The 17,738-nt window shown below is 55.7% G+C and overlaps 1 pseudogene; it reads left to right on the top strand.

Annotated features, from left to right (window-relative positions):
• The first annotated feature begins 394 nt into the window (after positions 1–394).
• LOC103706820 lies at positions 395–16,747 on the top strand (annotated as a pseudogene).
• Positions 16,748–17,738: the final 991 nt, after the last annotated feature.

The following is a 17,738-nucleotide window of genomic DNA, read 5'->3' as shown; positions in this document are numbered from 1 at the left end:
GATCTTTGTATTATAACTATTGGTATGGATGTGGTGTAAACAGAATTGTGTCCAGATTGAAAAGTTGGGTAGAGAAGGATACAAACTTATTTTTCAAAAAAAAATAGCTGTAAAAATTTTTGACTTCCATTTTTATAAAAAAATAAAAAAAGAAAAATAAGATAATCAAATATAGTCTTTGCATTGAATTTCGTACTCTATTTTAGAATAAAAAATAAGGAAAAAAAATGGATACCAAAGGGGAATGAGCTTCTTGATTCTCGAAGTTTTGTTTTTGATCTCATGTCATGAAAGCCTCCTACTGCCGCGTATATTGTCATAACGGCTACCACCGAGAAGTCCCAAACCCTCCCATTTTCAAAATGATTCCATTTCCGCGCCCAAATAAATAAAGAACACGCCACCAAAAAGTAAGCAAGAAACAAAAAGAAGCCCAAGGGGGCTGAACCAACCACCCCCTCTCTCTTTCCCTAAAAAAGGGTTGGATCCCGTCGCCGGCGGCCATGGACGACCCCCAAGACCCTGGATCTCGTCAAGGAGGCTCGTCCTCCACCTCCTCTCCACCCTCCCTCCGTCGCCCCCTCCGCCACCGCCGCCGCCGATCTCCCCCACGCCCTCCGTTACAACCTCCGTCGCTCCTGAAGAGCCCTCCATGGTCGAGTGCATAAAGCGCCATCTCGCCGTCTCCGGCCGCTCCGGCGATGCCCTCGCCTTCGCCGACATCCACTCCAAGCTCCCCGCCCGCTCCGGCCCCGGCTCCGCGCGCAACCGCTGGGCCCTCCTCTACCTCCTCAGGTCCTCTCCGACGATCGCCGCCGCGCCGAGCCCCTCCCTCCGCTCCTCCCCCGCGCGCGCGCCCGTGCCGGCGGCCTCCCCGCCCTCCCCTCGATCCCTACCCCGCCCGCCCCGCCAAGAAAACCCTAGGCCCCTCCGGCGGCATCCTCCTCGTCTCCAAGGATCCGGAGAACATCCGCGAGATCGCGCTTCGGGAGTGCGCCGATCTGATCGTGGAGGAGACCGGGGTCTCGGAGTCGGCCCTCGTGAGGGACGCCCACTATGCCTGCCAGGGGATCGACAGGCGGTACGTGAGGCTCGACAACGCATCGGACAGCTACGATCTGTTGGAATCTCTCAAGCTGCCGAGGTCCACGAGGACGATGGTCAGGAAGCTATGTGAGCTCGGATGGCTATTTAGAAAGGTAAGGGGTAACATCCCAGAGTGCATGACTCGGTCCCCGGCGGAAGGGGTCGGGACCGTTGGCCAGGCCTTCTGCTTCGCCCTCCAGGATGAGCTCTCGGGCTACTACAAGCTCTTGGCCGTGCTCGAGTCCCGGTCGCTGAACCCGATAACGATGGCCGGCAGTGATTCCGGTACCTTTCTTTGAGAAGGCTGGCGGTGTGGTTCGCGGAACCGATGGTCAGGATGCGGCTGATGGCGGTTCAGGTTGATGGATGCAGGAGTTTGAGGGGTGGGACGACGGCTGGAGCGATGCATGGGCAAGCCCAGCACGGGGATCCGCTGGTCCAGGAGTTCATGGGTCGGCTCCTCCGGAGAGTGTGCTCTCCTCTGTTTGAGATGGTCCGGAGCTGGGTTTTGGAAGGGGAGTTGGAGGATATCTTTGCCCAGTTCTTCATTGTGAACCAACGAATAAGGCTCCATTTGAACACTTGGAATTGAGGAGAAAAGAATAGAATGAAAGGCAAAATTAAAAATTTTGATGTTTGGGAGTTTTTTAGAGGAAGAAAAAAAAAGAAAAGGAGAAAATAGAAGGAAATAGTAGGAAAAATTTTGGGCTCTAATTCTCTCCTTTCTTTCCTTCCATAAATGGGAGGATTTGGAGAGAAAGAACTTGGAACTTAATAAATTTTTTATAATACTTATTTTGTCCTTAAATTAAAGAAGTACCAAATTAAAAGGATAAACATATCCTAGGGCATCTTTTGTTTTAACCTTTCATATGTCATCTCCATCTTCATATATCCATTTGCTGCACCTCTACGGAGCTCCATCTCCACAGCTGCACTTTCTTGGAGAAGCAATGGTTGTTCTTGAGAATAGTAAATTATGTTTGAGAGAAAGGTTGAGCACTTGTATATTTTCTCAAAGTAGGGGTGCTATTCTTGAGAAAGTAGGAAATGCTATTCTTGAGAAATAATATTATGTTTGGGAGAAATGTCAAGTACATATATATTCGGAGGAAGAAAATTTCTTGAGAAATGATATAATATCTATTTGAAGGAGACATTAGTATAACTAGAATAAAATTTCTTTCTCCGAATATACATATGCTCGACCTTTCTCCCAAACATAATATCCTTTCTCAAGAATAGCATTTCCTACTTTCTCACGAATAGCACCTCTACTTTAAGAGAATATACATTGTTGCTGGTGGTCCAAACCGAGAACGATTGACACAGCGGTGTGAACGGGGTTCCGTCTGAGTTGTCTTGGTTGGTGTTGGTTACGCTCCACCTTCCACCGGGAAACCTGCGAGCAAGCCTCGCACCACCACTGGGGTAGTGGGGGCCCTCCGACGATCAAGTCAGAGGAGATTGGAGGAGAAGGAGAGATAATAATCGCAAGCAAGAGAGTGCTCTGGAAGATATTGCTTACCCCCCTTCTCCCCCCAGCCGCATATATACCTGGCTGGGGGGTCTCTGAGGGGGGTTTGTCATCGTGGGCGCGGCGGAGTGGCCACTGACATGGCCGTTACAGGACGTCGTGGAGCAGCGCTGGGTACGGCCATGACAGGGCGTAGTGGAGTTCCGCTTTGTACGGCTGACACAGGAGATCGTGGAACAGCATCGGATACAGCCGTTGCAGGGAGTAGTGGAGCAGGAGGCCTCGGCGTGCCTCTGGGAAGCAGCCTGTCGTTATCAAGAGATCTCCGACTCGGGGTCGGAGTGCTGGATCAGGGGGCAGCCGACCCGGGGTCGGGCTGCGGTGCTGAGGATATCCGACTTGGGGTCGGATTGCTAGATTAAGGGGCAGCCGACTCGGGGTCGGGCCGCGAAGCCGAAGATGTCCGACTCGGGGCCGGACTGCTGGATCGAAGGGCAGCCGACTCGAGGTCGGGCTGTGGAGCCGAAGATGTCCGACTCGGGGTCGGATTGCTGGATCAAAGGACAGCCGTAGTCTTCATGGGCGCGCGTGCCGGTCACGTGGAGCATGGCGGCTTAGTTCCCCCGTAACAGTAGCCCCCCACTTCCGAGCCTGGAACCAGAAGGGGAACGGGTGAAGGGAGTGATGCTTCGAGATTGCCGCCATCCCTCGGAGAGGCGCGCGCGCTTCGAGCTCCCCGCCTTCTTTATGGCGTATGGCGGTTGTTGCTGACCTGGCAGTCTGAGGATTTCGGCGGACATCCTTCCTTAATGGTGTCGATTTGCCTTTGGGGCGCGAGCGACCCTTCGGCGGCCAGGCGTCCTCTGGCGTCATCGAGGCATCACCCGCCTTTCCGCCTATTTAACCGGGGGCCCTCCCCCGTCCGTCTTCCTCTTTACAGACATTTTCGAGTTTCCCCTTTGCGCTGCCGTTGTTGCCGTCGGACTGTTCGCTTGCTTCTCCTTTGACGCTCTCGGAGCCGTTCTTCCTTCTCTTCCGGTGAGTTACCCCATTCTTCTACTTAGGGCTCTTCGTACTTTCTCCTTTTGTACTAGTGTACCCCAGTCGTTCCGGTCTTTCCCCCCTTCTTGTCCCCGTCCTGACCGTAGGTTTATTGGCCATTAGGAATGGGCGAAGTGAGAGCAGACCGCATTAAGTCGGAGCTGGTCGCCGAGGACTTAGACAAACTCGTGGCTCGGTACCACCTTCCCGAGGCCTGCAACGTTACGCTCCCGGGGCCTGAGGAGAGGATGTCCCATCCTCCTCCAGGGAAGATCGCCATCAATGAGGGCATTCTCCAGGCCGGGTTCCGCTTTCCCCCTTCGGACTTAGTCGTGCAGGTACTCCGGGGTTTAAGAGTTGCGCCGACGCAACTGGTGCCGAACTCGTGGCGTGCCCTGACGGTCTTCCAGGTTCTCTGCCGCATGCACGAGATTCCCGCCACTCTGAATGTTTTTTGGGAGTTCTACAGCCTGAGTGGCCACCCCCAGGACAAAGGGTGGTGGTGCTTTGCGGCGCGGCGAGGGTGCGGCCTCGTCAAAGAGGCTCCTTCCTCCATTCACGGCTGGAAGGAGCGTTTCTTCTTCATCGATGTAGATCCCTCTTGGGAAATCAGGGCGACCTGGGAGACGCCGATGAAGTCCCCGATCGGCCTATCGAGACTGTCGAGGGAGGAATCCGATGGCTTGGCTGCCTTGAAGGGGTTGGTTGCCGAGGGCCAGCTCCCCCCGGTGGCCCGCCTTATTTCCGAGGATACCTTGGTGAATGTCGGTCTGAGCTCGGTCCCCACCGACCGTGAGCCCGCCACCATTTCTTTTTTGACTCTTTTCTCCTCTTTCGTCTCATTCTTTCCTTCGGTTTCTCAGCCCTCGACCATCTCGTTCTTGTTGCAGAGATTGACGACGTCATGCGGTCGGACAAGGGACCGGCTGTTGGTAGGTCGTCCCTACTGGAAGCGGTCCGGAGGAGGAAACGAGCTCCTCCGAGCGGGGCCCCGCCGGCGAAGAAGTCCCGCAAGGAGGTGCCTCCGACGCCGACCGACGAGTCCGGGCCCACCGATCAGGGAGACGCCGTGGGCACGGACCGGCAGCTGACGCTGTATCAGCCCTCCGGTGGTGAGACTGCCGCTATTCCGGAGGTATCATCCGAGCCCGCTCGAGACGGACGGGTCGGGCGTGATCGGTCCCCGGTCCGGCCTTCGACTCAGCCGGCTCCTGATGATCCGAGGGAGGACGCGCCGAGGCCCCGGCCGAGCGGGGCCCTATCAATTCCTGGAGTGACCCCCGCCCCGAGCACAATCAGCAGGACTCTTTCCCAGGCGATGGATAAGGGTAAGGCTGCAGAACCACCATCCGGCTCCGGGGAGAAATCGGGGTCGGCCTTCACTACCGATGGCGCCCGAAACCTCATCGAAACAGTGCTGCTGGAGAAGGACCGTCGGCGGGTCCGGGAGTTGGGGGTCTCTGACGTCGGGGCTGCCAGCTGTGTCTGTCTCATGTCGGTGAGTGTTCTTCTGGCCGCTTTTCACCATTTATTAGCTCTGTTGTTCTCCGCCTGACGCCCTCACTTTTTCTATCTCTTAGCTCGCCCAGTACATGATCCGTCTAGAGGAGTGCTACAAGGAACAGGCGGGGCTTCTGGCGAAGGCCGAGGACCGACTGAAAGCAGTGGAAGAGGGAGGCCAGGCCGTGGCGGGCAGGACGACCGGGGACCTCGAGGCGAGGCTCCGGGAGGCCGAAGAGCGGGCACTCGGCTTCGCCGCCCTCGAGAAGCAACTGTTGGAAGCTCGGGAGCAACTCAAAGTCGCCTCGGGCCTCGAAAGCAGGGTTAAGAAGGCGGAGGAACGAGCTGAAAAGCAGTCCCGGAAGGTCGCGGACTATCGAGAGAGGTGGGAGAAGGCTCAGCGGTCTGCCGACAGCGCCCGCAACCGAACCCGGTCTCTTGAAGCCAAACTGGGCGAATTGGAGTCAGCCTTGGAGAGGTCCCGCGCGAACGACCAAGAGCTCCGTTCGCGCCTGGAGGAAGCTGAGGCCGCTCGCACTGCTGCCGAGGCGGAGCGTAAGGAGGCTCAGGCTAATCTGCTGAGGGTCTCCTCCGAGGCTGAAGACCGGATTGTGGCGAAGGTCTTGGAGGCTAAGGCTCAGATTACGGAGCGAGCAGAGGCGGCGCTGGCCGAGAAGAGTGCGGAGATCGGGCGCCAGGCGGTACAGGCTTATCGTCAGTCCGCCGAGTTCACCCGTGATATGTTGGAGGCGGTACGGGCCTATCGTCAGTCTGACGAGTTCGTCCATGACGCGTCGGACGCGGGGTCCGAATCCTTCATCTTAGGCTTCGAGGAGGGCCTGGCAAGGGTGTCGGCTAAGTACCCCGAAGTTGACCTGAGTGGGATTTCCCTTCTCGACTCCTCTCCGGTGCCATCGCCTGCTGATTCTCCTACCGCCTCCCTACCCCCTGCGGACGAGCCCGACGCTCCCGACCCGGGGGTTTCTCCAAGCTGACCTCTTGTACCTTTCGTTGTCCTCTTTTTTTGTATGTCGGCATTTTGCCAAATTGTATGGGCCTTGGCCCTGAAACAATGAAAATTAATACAAGTCGAATGTTTCTTCATCTCGCTTTCGTCCTCCTCTTTTTTTTCTTTTTAACTCTTGGCGGCGTCTTGCCGACTCCTGACTCTCGAAGTTCTTCCGGCCCTAAGCCAGGCATCCGAGGGTTAGGCCTCAGGAAATTCTTCCGGCGCTAGGCCAGGCATCCGAGGGTTAGGCCTCAGGAAATTCTTCCGGCACTAAGCCAGGCATCCGAGGGTTAGGCCTCAGGAAATTCTTCCGGCGCTAAGCCAGGTACCCGAGGGTTAGGCCTCAGAAAATTCTTCCGGCGCTAAGCCAGGCATCCGAGGGTTAGGCCTCAGAAAATTCTTCCGGCACTAAGCCAGGCATCCGAGGGTTAGGCCTCAGGAAATTCTTCCGGCGCTAAGCCAGGCATCCGAGGGTTAGGCCTCAGGAAATTCTTCCGGCGCTAAGCCAGGCATCCGAGGGTTAGGCCTCAGAAAATTCTTCCGGTACTAAGCCAGGCATCCGAGGGTTAGGCCTCAGAAAATTCTTCCGGCACTAAGCCAGGCATCCGAGGGTTAGGCCTCAGGAAATTCTTCCGGCACTAAGCCAGGCATCCGAGGGTTAGGCCTCAGAAAATTCTTCCGGCACTAAGCCAGGCATCCGAGGATTAGGCCTCAGGAAATTCTTCCGGCGCTAAGCCAGGCATCCGAGGGTTAGGCCTCAGGAAATTCTTCCGGCGCTAAGCCAGGCATCCGAGGGTTAGGCCTCAGGAAATTCTTCCGGCGCTAAGCCAGGCACCCGAGGGTTAGGCCTCAGGAAATTCTTCCGGCGCTAAGCCAAGCATTCGAGGGTTAGGCCTCAGGAAATTCTTCCGGCACTAAGCCAGGCATCCGAGGGTTAGGCCTCAGGAAATTCTTCCGGCACTAAGCCAGGCATCCGAGGTTAGGCCTCAGGAAATTCCGCTCGTTGGTCGGCCAAGGCTGGCGCAAGCCGAGGCGACCGGTCGGGGCTTCAGGCTAGTCTGGTCCCGGGATGGTCATCGGGTTAGCCTGGCATCCGAGGGCCGAGCCTCGGGAAATTTCGCTCGTTGGTCGGCCAAGGCTGGCGCAAGCCAAGGCGACCGGTCGGGGCTTCAGGCTAGTCTGCTCCCGGGATGATCATCGGGTTAGCCTGGCATCCGAGGGCCGAGCCTCGGGAGATTCCGCTCGTTGGTCGGCCAAGGCTGGCGCAAGCCAAGGCGACCGGTCGGGGCTTCAGGCTAGTCTGCTCCCGGGATGATCATCGGGTTAGCCTGGCATCCGAGGGCCGAGCCTCGGGAGATTCCGCTCGTTGGTCGGCCAAGGCTGGCGCAAGCCGAGGCGACCGGTCGGGGCTTCAGGCTAGTCTGGTCCCGGGATGGTCATCGGGTTAGCCTGGCATCCGAGGGCCGAGCCTCGGGAGATTCCGCTCGTTGGTCGGCCAAGGCTGGCGCAAGCCAAGGCGACCGGTCGGGGCTTCAGGCTAGTCTGCTCCCGGGATGATCATCGGGTTAGCCTGGCATCCGAGGGCCGAGCCTCGGGAGATTCCGCTCGTTGGTCGGCCAAGGCTGGCGCAAGCCAAGGCGACCGGTCGGGGCTTCAGGCTAGTCTGCTCCCGGGATGATCATCGGGTTAGCCTGGCATCCGAGGGCCGTGCCTCGGGAAATTCCGCTCGTTGGCCATGCGCCTATCGCTTGCAGCCCGACGGGGTTTCTCCGTGGCCAGCTGCGATCGTGTTTCTCCTCTTCTCCAAGCGTTGCCTGGGGAACACCAGAAGGGCATTAAACGCTAATTGATGCGTTACCTGGGAAATCGGATCGCCAGTTGCTGCTTGCGAGGAGTGTCAGTTAAGCGGCCGCGATGCGTGCGTTCTTCGAGGCGGATGCGGCCTGGGCGCGGGCGGAGATACGTGGACCGAGGGGTACAGGGCACCCGGAGTGTCCTGCACAAAAAATGCGATTAAGGAGAATGACGCTTAGGAAATCGCGGGAAGATACGCCTTGAGAGCCGGATCGGCTCTGGATTCAATGCGCCCGCATTTATTGGAGCCACCCGTATCGGAACGACCGGGGGGCCGCAGTTTGGCTATAAATATAGGTGCAGGTGCGATGGAGCCTGCCAAGCCGGAGCTGTTCAAGTTGCCATGGATCGTGGACCTTCTCTCTGGCGCATGGCTGAGAGACTCCTGCCGAAGGAACGGGAGGCGCGCCCCTCGCGACTTCAACCAACTAGCCGTTTCATCTGGGATCAGCAAGGAGGGTCTCCCCGGCGGAACTCCCCTCTAGGCGTTTCATCCGGGATCACATCTCCCCTCCTTGAAGTTCAGCCTCCCGATTGAGCTCTGCACCAGACGCCTGATCCGGGACCGCGCCTCCATATGCTCTTTCCCCTCGTATTCCTTCTCTCCCCTAACACTGGGGAGGACCGGAATATCCCTTGGAGGTGGCGTTCCTCTGGAGGCAGCGGGAGCTTCATCGGCGGCGGCTCCTCATCCTCTTCGTGGGGCGTGGATGGCGCCTCCGGTTGGAGGCAGTGTGGACTTCTCCTTCGTCCACTTCTTCTTCATCCGCGCCGGCTCTTCGTCTCTTTCGTGAGACGCCGATGGCGCCTCCGGTTGGAAGCACCCACTTCCGACGGGATTGCAACCGCTTCAGATGGAGGTTTCGGGATCCCAGATCTTCAGCTCCTCGGAGTCTCCACCTCTTCTTTACTTTCTTTACACCCTAATTCCCCCTGGGAATTCCTTGTAATCACACGAGCACGCCGTTGTAACCAGAAATTATTGAAATGCAAAGCGTTATACATTTTTGAACTGTCTTTCTGGCATCGTCGTTCTACTGGTAATACATCCGCAGGTTAGCGGAATTCCAGCTCCTTAGAATTTCTCGACCATCTAGGGCCTCCAGCTGGTAGGAGCCAGGTCGGTTTACCCAACGAACCTTATATGGGCCTTCCCAATTTGGCGCTAGCTTCCCACCTTCCGCAGGTCGAGATGCTTTAGCTCGCCTTAGCACCAGATCTCCGATTCTGAAAAGCTTCGGTCGGACCTTGGAGTTGTAATATCGGGCCACCCTCCGCTGATACATCGCCATCCGAACCTGCGCCATTTCCCTCGCTTCTTCCAAGAGATCCAGGTTCCCTCGGAGTTGTTCCGAATTGGCCTCGGGTCGGTGCGCGGCCACCCGAGGTGAGGGGAGTCCGAGCTCCACGGGGACAACGGCTTCCGTGCCATAGGTTAGGCTGAAAGGCGTCTCCCCGGTAGGGGTCCGATGCGTGGTCCGATACGCCCAAAGGACATTCTCGAGTTCTTCGACCCAAGCTTGCCCCGTCCGACCGATTCGCGCTTTGATTCCTTGGAGGATTGTCCGATTTGTGACCTCGGCCTCGCCGTTGGTTTGGGGATGCGACACAGATGTGAACCGATGCTCGATCCCGAACTCCTCGCAGAAGTCACGGAAATGCTTGTTGTCGAACTGTCGCCCATTATCCGAGATGAGGACCCGAGGTACCCCAAATCGGACAATGATGTTCTTCTTCACGAACTTCCGGACTTGCACCTCCGTGATAGTGGCCAGCGGCTCTGCCTCCACCCACTTGGTGAAGTAGTCGATTGCAACAATCAAAAATTTCCGCTGAGCTGAAGCGACAGGGAATGGTCCGAGGATATCCATTCCCCACTGGGCGAAGGGCCAGGGTGCAGTGATTGGTGCCAAGGGGACAGAAGGGACTCTCTGGACGTTGGCGTGGCGCTGGCAGGCGTCACATTTCCGCACATGATCCTTTGAGTCCTCCAACAAGGTAGGCCAATAATAGCCTTGCCTCATGATCTTATGCGCCAAGGACCTAGCCCCCAGGTGCGATCCGCAGATGCCTTCGTGGACTTCGCTGAGGGCGTAGGCCGCTTCCGAGGGGCGGAGGCACCTCAAGAGGGGGGCGGTGAACGAGGTCCGATACAGCCTCCCTTCATAGAGTACGTAGTGGGCGGACTTCATGACGAGTCGCCGAGCTTGATCTTCGTCCTCTGGGAGGATTCCTTCGGCGAGGTAGGCGACGAGCGGGTCCATCCAAGATGGCTCCGGATCAATCGCCATCACCGCTCCGGCCTCGCCGATGCTCGGGGCATCCAGGGTCTCCAGGTAGATCGCCCTCGACAAGTTGTGCGCGTCTGCGCCCACCAAGCGGGACAGCCTGTCGGCCCTGGCATTTTCGCTTCTTGGGACCTGCTGAATGTCAACACTGCCGAGGTCGGGAATGAGTGCTTGCACCTTCCAGACATAGCTCTGCATGGTCGGGCTCCGAGCCTCGAACTCCCCTCGGACCTGCCCGACCACCAGCTGGGAGTCGGTGAAGACCTTCAAACGCCGGATGCCGAGCTCCTTGGTGAGTTTGAGTCCTGTGACTAGGGCCTCGTATTCCGCCTCGTTGTTGGTCACTGGAAATCCGAACCTCAAGGCATACTCGGCTATCACTCCATCGGGACTGATAAGGACCAGCCCGGCCCCTCCACCTTCGGGGTTCGACGACCCATCAATGTGAAGCGTCCAGATTGGGAGGTCGAGGCTGGGTGTTTCCGGCGGCCTAGGTTCCGCCTCCTGCACAGTGCACTCAGCGAGGAAGTCCGCGAGCACCTGGGCCTTGATGGCGGGTCGGGGCTGGTAGCGGATGTCGAACTCACCAAGTTCTACTGCCCACTTCACCAGTCGTCCCGCATTCTCAGGATTGCTGAGGATCTGCCGCAGTGGTTGATCGGTCAAGAGGGTGACAGGATGAGCCTGGAAATAGGGGCGAAGCCTCCTGGCCGCAGTGAGCAGCGCGAAGGCGATCTTTTCCGCCTTCGCATACCGCGTCTCGGCATCCCGTAGGACCCGGCTGATGTAGTACACAGGCTTCTGGAGCTTTGCCTCTTCCCGAACCAGTACTGCGCTGACTGCGGTTGGGGAGACCGCCAGATAGAGGTAGAGCATCTCCCCCTCTTGCGGCTTGGACAGCAGGGGAGGAGACGCCAAGTACTCCTTGAGTTGGTCGAATGCCACTTGACATTCGGCCGTCCAAAGGAAGTCTTTCGAACGCTTCAACACCTTGAAGAACGGTTGGCAGCGTTCGGCCGATTTTGCCACAAATCGTCCGAGCGCGGCGATCCTTCCAGCGAGCTCCTGAACCTCCTTCACTTTGGTCGGAGGGGACATATCTTGGATGGCCTTGATTTTGTCCGGGTTGGCCTCGATCCCCCGCTGGTTGACAATGAAACCGAGGAACCTCCCGGCCGAAGCACCAAAGGCGCACTTCGCTGGGTTCAGCTTCACGCGAAACTTCCGCAAGATGGCGAAAGTCTCCTCCAGATCCGCAATGTGCTGGTCTGCATGGCGACTCTTCACCAGCATATCGTCCACGTACACCTCCATGTTCCGGCCAATCTGCTCCTTGAAGATTTTATTGACGAGGCGCTGGTAAGTGGCGCCAGCATTCTTCAGACCAAAGGGCATTACCTTGTAACAGTACAGCCCCCGGTCTGTTATAAAGGCAGCTTTCTCCTCGTCCTGTGGAGCCATCATTATTTGGTTGTAGCCGGAGAAGGCGTCCATGAAAGACAGCAGCTGATAGCCGGAAGTCGCGTCGACCAGTTGGTCTATCCGTGGAAGCGGAAAGCTATCCTTGGGGCACGCCTTGTTCAGGTCGGTGTAGTCGACGCACATCCTCCACTTCCCGCTCGCCTTCCGGACAAGTACGACGTTTGCCAGCCACTCGGGGTAGCTCACCTCCCTTATGAAGCCTGCATCCAAGAGTTTGTCTACCTCCTGGTCGACCACCCGGATCCGATCCGGGGCACAGTGTCTCTTCTTCTGCTTTACTGGTCGGTGGGTCGGGTCGACGTTGAGGGCGTGAGAAATGACCTCCGGGTCGATCCCGGGTACATCGGCCGCCGACCAGGCAAATACATCAGCATTGGCTCGGAGGAATTCCACTAACCTGAGCCGAGCTTCCGAGTCGAGGTTGGCACCGACCCGGACCGTACGGTCCGGGCGACCCTCCTCAAGGGGAACTTCGATCACACCCTCGGCCGGCTCCCCGTGCCGCAAAGCCACCTCGTCTCTGGCGTCAAGGGACTCGACGCTTAGGGCCTCCACGGGCTTCTTCCCTTTGAGAGTTGCTAGGAAACATTGCCGTGCGGTCGGTTGGTCACCTCAGACCTCTCCAATCCCGGCCGCCGTGGGGAACCGCATTAGCAAATGGTATGTAGAGACTACCGCGCGAAGGGCGTTCAGTCCGGGTCGTCCGAGGATAGCATTGTAGGCCGAGGGAACACGGACGACCAAGAACCCGAGCCGCACCGTGGCTTCTGCGGGTGCAACGCCCGCAGTCACAGGCAGCTCAACGACACCTTCGGCCGAGATAGCGTCTCCAGTGAATCCTATGAGGGGGGTGGATGTTTTGTGCAACACTTGTCGGGACAAGCTCATCTTTTGGAAGGCCTCGTAAAACAAAATATCAGCTGAGCTTCCACTATCCACAAGAACACGCCTTACATCATAGTTCGCCATAGTGAGGGAGATCACCATGGCATCATCATGGGGGGTCTGAACCCCCTTTATATCCTCATCACAAGAAGTGATTACATTTCCGACCCGCTGCCTCTTCGCGACGGCCACCCCTGATGCTTCCACCGAGCCCCCTGCGTTCCTCACAGGCCGAGAGCAGCCCCCAGTGATGGTGTGGATCACGCCCGCGACGGGTCGATTCTGCTCCCGAGGCTCCTGAGGGGCCGGGTCGGCCGAGCGCGGGTCTGCGGGGGGACGTCGGTCGTTTACATATCGACCGAGACGCCCTCGGCGGATGAGAGCCTCGATCTCGTCCCGAAGCTGGAAGCAGTCTTCGGTGTCGTGGCCGTGGTCTCGGTGGTACTCACAGTACGCTCGAGAGGGCCTCCTCCCAGGGATTTTCTTCATCTGCCTCGGGACCGGGAGGTTCTCCCGCCCCTTGACCTCCATAAGGATCTGGGCCCGGGGGGCCAGGAGTGGGGTGTACTGGTTGAAGCGTCGGTGCGGAGAACGAGGGCGTGGGGCGCCGTGGTTCCTCGCCGGTGACGGGCTTCTGCGCCGATGTTGAGGCGTCGGGCTCCTCCTCTGGGGTGCCTCTTTTCGCCTTTTCTTTCCGAGCTTTAGAGGGGCCTCGGCGGCCTCCTTGTTCCGGTGGGCGGCTGCCTCCTCGGCGTCTGCATACTGGTTCGCCCGAGACAACAGCTCCGGGAAGCTCCGCGGCAGGCGTTTGTCCAGGAAGAAGGTGAGTCTGCCCTTCCGGAAGCCACGCTTCAGGGCTGAGAGAGCCACCTCCTGGCTCAGGTTCCGGACCTCCAATGTAGCCTTGTTGAAGCGGGTAAGGTAATCCCGCAGGCTTTCTCCCTCGTTTTGCCGGACATCAAAGAGGGAGTCGGAAACCAATCGCCGCCGGCTACTGACGGCGAAATGGCTGATGAAGAGGCGAGTGAACTGGTCAAAGGACTGGATAGAGTCAGCCTCCAGGCCGGCGAACCACGCCCTGGCTGGGCCACGGAGGGTCGCCGGGAAGGCCTTGCAGAGGAGGGGATCTGATGCTCCATGGAGGAGCATAAGAGTCCTGAAACTCTCCACGTGATCCCGCGGGTCCGCCGCCCCGTCATAGGGCTCGATCGCCGGCATTTTGAATCCCGGCGGATTTGGGGTCCGCAGGATCCTCGAGGCAAGCGCCGATTGGGAGGAGATCTCCAAGTCGGCGAAGAGATCTTTGGAGTGGCCCTTCAGGACCTGGAGTTGTCTGTGGAGATCGTCCACCCGCCGGTCCAGGGAGCGCGACCGGTGGGTGGGAGACAAGGAGCGGCGCGAGGGGGACCGACTGGAGTGCGGGCCCCTCGAGGACTGGGGGGTCGGAGAACGCGCCCGGGTCCGCCTCTCGTACCCCGCGCAGCTTCGATGAGAAGGTCCTGGCAGAATGGACCGTGCTCGAGAACCTTCCTCGCGCCGGCGCTCCTCCCCATGGGAGAGGAAGGAGCGCGGGTTGAGGAAGACAGGTGAGCGCTCGGGGGGCAGCGGCTCCTGGGCCCGCTGTGGCGCTCGAGACATCACATCCTGCAGGTTCTGCACTACCTCCGCGAGGGTGCGAACCTGCTGGGCTAACTGGTCGAACTGAGCGGCTTCGACCATCTGAATGGGGGGTGGAATGGTGGAGTGTTGCTGAGAATGTGTTGGAGACGCAGCGGCCTCCCGGCCGGAGGCGCGAGAGGCCCCGCGACCGGAGGTATTGGAAGCTCCACGACCACCTCGCCGTGCCATTACGATCGCTCTGAGATCAGGCCCTTCCTCTAGCGCCAACTGTTGCTGGTGGTCCAAACCGAGAACGATTGACACAGCGGTGTGAACGGGGTTCCGTCTGAGTTGTCTTGGTTGGTGTTGGTTACGCTCCACCTTCCACCGGGAAACCTGCGAGCAAGCCTCGCACCACCACTGGGGTAGTGGGGGCCCTCCGACGATCAAGTCAGAGGAGATTGGAGGAGAAGGAGAGATAATAATCGCAAGCAAGAGAGTGCTCTGGAAGATATTGCTTACCCCCCCTTCTCCCCCCAGCCGCATATATACCTGGCTGGGGGGTCTCTGAGGGGGGTTTGTCATCGTGGGCGCGGCGGAGTGGCCACTGACATGGCCGTTACAGGACGTCGTGGAGCAGCGCTGGGTACGGCCATGACAGGGCGTAGTGGAGTTCCGCTTTGTACGGCTGACACAGGAGATCGTGGAACAGCATCGGATACAGCCGTTGCAGGGAGTAGTGGAGCAGGAGGCCTCGGCGTGCCTCTGGGAAGCAGCCTGTCGTTATCAAGAGATCTCCGACTCGGGGTCGGAGTGCTGGATCAGGGGGCAGCCGACCCGGGGTCGGGCTGCGGTGCTGAGGATATCCGACTTGGGGTCGGATTGCTAGATTAAGGGGCAGCCGACTCGGGGTCGGGCCGCGAAGCCGAAGATGTCCGACTCGGGGCCGGACTGCTGGATCGAAGGGCAGCCGACTCGAGGTCGGGCTGTGGAGCCGAAGATGTCCGACTCGGGGTCGGATTGCTGGATCAAAGGACAGCCGTAGTCTTCATGGGCGCGCGTGCCGGTCACGTGGAGCATGGCGGCTTAGTTCCCCCGTAACATACATGTACCCGACTTTTCTCCCAAATATAATTTACTATTCTCAAGAACAACCGTTGCTCCTCCAAGAAAGTGCAGCTGTGGAGATGAAGCTCCGTAGAGGTGTAGCAGATGGATATATGAAGATGACATATGAAAGGTTAAAACAAAAGATTCCCCAGAATATATTTATCCTTTTAATTTGGTACTTCTTTAATTTAAAGATAAAATAGGTATTATAAAAAATTTATTAAGTTTCAATTTCTTTCTTTCCAAATCCTCCCAGAGAAAAGAAATGAGCGAATTTGAGCTCAAAATTTTTTCTCCTATTCTCTCCTTTTTTTTTCCTTTCCCTCCACTAAAAAAACTCCCAAACATCAAAATTTTTAACTTTTCCTTCCATTTCATTCATTTCTTCTCAATTCCAAGTTTTCAAACGGAGCCTAAAGGGTTTGTTGTGAGGACAGTAGGATGCTGCTGCCGAGGCAGCAACCCACATTGGTACGATGACGAGGAAGGGTGGGCTGGGTTATGGTGAGACGGATGCATTGGAAGCTCTTGTGGTCCAGGCAGCAAAGCTGATTGATCAGCATTTGATGCATGTAATCCACCATGGATATCGATTCAAGGATCATAGCCTCGCAATCAAAAGGTAATTACTTCTTGGGCAGGGCAACTTCGTCCAGTACTTGATGGATATTGTAGGCCCTGAGCTGTCGGAGGCAGCAAACACCATCAGCTCATTCCAGTTGGCAGGGCTGCTCGAGACTGCAATCCGGGCATCCAATGCACAATATGATGATCGTGATATCCTTGACCTTGTTGAAGGTCAAAATGATGGAGCACAAGGACAGGGATAGAGGATGGGAAGTGTTCTCAATGGAATACGATTTGAGGGTGCCACTGGACACTGTGTTTACAGCATCTGTCATGAAGGGGTACCTCAAAATTTTCAATTACCTGTGGAAGCTTAAACGGGTTGAGCATGCTTTGGTTGGAGTGTGGAAGACAATGAAACCCAAGTGCATAATTTCCTGTGCAACAGCTAAAGAAGGTGCGGTCAGAATGCAATTTGTCTCCATGCTGCGAAGGTGCCAAGTTATCTGGATGGTGCGGTCATAATGATGAAAAATAAATCACTTATTTTAGCTTTTTGACCTCATATTATAGGTTGGATCTTAAAAGATATGAAAAATCACCCTCATCATAAATATGGCTTTCCAACAAAATTTCTATGTATGTATCATATCAAGTATGAAATTTTGTTTGCTCACGTTTGATTATCCATGTCTCTCCTCCTACTAGATTTGGAATCGTATATTTAACATACCCATATGATGAAGTCCTTAGATATCATGTTAACAAAGTGCTTCAAATCAGTGCTAACCAACTCGAACCAATTTTGAAAAATATTGAATATTGCTAATTGTTTGTTGACATGTACAAAATAAGACAAACCTTTAAAAAAATTTATATCAAGATTTGCAGTACCGATGCATATCGTCTTGTTCAACATATTTCGTACCGTATCGATACTAGATCAAAACTTGATCCCCGATATGTGTGAGTGTTGATATGCCAAGCTGACCTCCATATCGGGCAAATCAACATCATATCCGATGTACTAACATAATATCAACATCGTATCAATACGAGATATGGTACCAAAATTATGAACCTTGATTTCCATATTGAACTTTGGACACGTAATTGTTTCGAATAAAGCCTCTTTAGAAAAAGGATATTTTATCTTAACCTGTTCTAGTCCCCTTATGAAACTTACATTATTGGATTAGCCACACACTTCACATATTTCTAGCAACTCACATAGCATCATCAAATGATACAAATCTTGGATAAGAATCTAGAATGCACTATAATGCCCTTATTTTTGATACTTTTCTCTGCCAATTCTAGGATTCCTTGAACAATGTGATAGCTCACACCGGGTAAATCATAAATAAACACTTCTTTTTCCTAATTGATGCACCTCAATTAGGAAACCTCTTCAATGAGGATACCTCTTGAATGTGATATCTCACATTGGACAAATTATAAATAAACACTTCTATTTCCTAATTGATGCATCTTGGTATTACAAACATGGACAAACTAGGAGGAACCTCTTAAATAATTTCAATCAATATTTTATAGTACCGATGCATATCATCCCGTACGAAGTATACTATACTAAATCAAAACTCGGTACTGGGTGTGAATGGAGTGTTCATATGGCCAAACTGACTCCTATATCGGACGAACAAACCTTGCATTGAGCGTACCAACACTGTACTAATATGGCACAAGATCTAGTATCAAGATTGCGAACCTTGATTTCAATATTGAACCTTAGAAATATAATAATTCCGAATAAAGTCTCTTCAGAAAGAGGATATTTGGTCTCATGTTAGCCTATTCTAGTCCTCTTATGAAACTT

The sequence above is a fragment of the Phoenix dactylifera genome, unplaced genomic scaffold (assembly GCF_009389715.1).
Source record: "Phoenix dactylifera cultivar Barhee BC4 unplaced genomic scaffold, palm_55x_up_171113_PBpolish2nd_filt_p 001576F, whole genome shotgun sequence".
NCBI lineage: Eukaryota > Viridiplantae > Streptophyta > Magnoliopsida > Arecales > Arecaceae > Phoenix > Phoenix dactylifera.
Note: the sequence above shows the minus strand (reverse complement) of the source record. Positions and strands in the feature narration are given on the sequence as shown.